Consider the following 2,099-nt stretch of genomic DNA (forward strand, 5'->3'; position numbering starts at 1 on the left):
AAATATAAAATGGCGCAGTAGTGAACTTCCTTGTTTAACATTTGGTGTTGTGGCTTACTGCTCCTCTAGTTTATCGTTGCACAAAAATGCATCCTCCCTCTCCGTGCTTCCTTCTTTATAGGACACCTTATGTTTCAATCAAAGAGAAAGAAACTTGGCCTCTTCTGTCATGCTTGCTTCCTGCTCCACCAGTTTCTCATGTGAGTCTCTTGATTGATGCATTGGCCGTGGTGATTGGGGACGCTCCAATGTCATGCTGTCATATTTGCTTGTTCGTTACTAAATTGCCTAGTATAAAAAAAGGTGCCGCATAAATATTCATCATGTTTCGACGACCGTGAAGACTCCGCATTTGTGCATGGGAAAATCTCGCATTCTCTTCACTTTGACATTATCTAACTTGCAGCGTCATCATAAGCTCTTCCCTCTCCTCTGAAAAGAAATAAGTTAAGAGGTTTATGATATTTGGACTCCCTACTCCAACACAAAATGTCGAATGGGTTACGAAAGTCATAGTATGTGTTGTAGTGGCTAACATTACGGAACCCGTCATCGGTAACTTGGCAAACTAAAACACTAAAAATCACCAAGATGCCCCCAAAGATGATACACCCCACATAGTAGTCAGGGAACCACCCCACAGGAAAAATAGTTGCCGGGGTACCAAAAATCAATACTTTCAAGAAGGGATGCAAAACTCTATGGAAACAAAGGCGACAATTTGTGTTTTGCTCATGGAGTTCATCAAGCCTCCAGGACAAAGACTTCAAAAAAGTTCCATATATGAATTGTTGTTGTTGGATCTACAACGTGCATCATCTCATTTTAAAGTCAAAAAAGTTATCAAAGGTTTCTTGAAGGTTCGACGAGCCACCGGAAGTCCACAAGTATCAAAGTATCTATTGCTCCCACATATTAAAGTTGTAGATTGCTTGGCCAACTCAACCAAGTTTAATTTCCTAACTACTATTGTTAAGGTTGCTTGATTTAGTTTCTAACCAGCGAATAAGACGCAACAAGGTAGATGGGCACCGTGAATAAGATATACATCAAAATCTCCTTCCAAACGTGATTAGGTTTGCTCACAGCTATTAACTGCACCATCATTGGACAAGAAACAACACTTAGTTCAGTAAAACGTCCAAAAAGAAAGAAGAGAACAAGAACCTCGGTGAACGATAACACAAAGCTTTGATGCCTGTCCAACTCACGTACGCTACAGGTAGCCATGCAAGGCTTAGTAGCTGCCACCTCTCCGAAAGCTTGACCAATTTGCTTATCCTTGGAATCTTCTCTCTTGTAGTTACCAAAAAATCGTAACATTACTTCATTGCAAGTAATATTTGTAAATATTACATGACAAAAAAAAGATGAATACACGCTTGCATCGCAAGAGTACTATGCAATAAATCATCTCAAATTTATTAATTTGTTAAAGTTTAGATTAATATATACTATAAATACATACACCCATAAGCCAGCTGTGGTACGCATATGTGACTAGAATAAATTAAGTATGTGTGGAATAATTCAAGGAAATTAAGATTGCCCTTATGAGGTAGGTGTAGGTAACAAAATTGTTTCAACTCTTAGACCCGGTTATTAGTGAGGAAATTGTATGAACACATATTAATGAAATACAGGTAAAACAAAGGCGAGAAGGCTCCTTTGCAGCCACACATTGGAACGCTTGATCTGGCGTCACGCATTAGACGCAAGCACACAAACCACTCTACTAGGAAGCATGCCATATGACATGTGCATTTTCACTAGTAGAAAATAGGGCTTTCGTCCAGGCCAGTTTAGCCCATTAGTCCCGGTTCAATCCAGAACCGGGACTAATGTGAGCATTTATCCCGGTTCGTGCGGCTAAGGCATTAGTCCCGGTTCACCTGTGCCCTTTAGTCCCGGTTTGTGCCTCAAACCGGGACTAAAGGGTGCGATGCCCATTAGTCCCGGTTCGTGCCTCAAACCGGGACTAAAGAGTAGACCTTTAGTCCCGGTTTGAGGCACGAACCGGGACTAATGGGGTTGAGACCTTTAGTCCCGGTTCGTGCCACGAACCGGTACTAAAGGTCCCATTTTCAAACTCTACCCCC

The sequence above is a fragment of the Triticum aestivum genome, chromosome 3B (assembly GCF_018294505.1).
Source record: "Triticum aestivum cultivar Chinese Spring chromosome 3B, IWGSC CS RefSeq v2.1, whole genome shotgun sequence".
NCBI lineage: Eukaryota > Viridiplantae > Streptophyta > Magnoliopsida > Poales > Poaceae > Triticum > Triticum aestivum.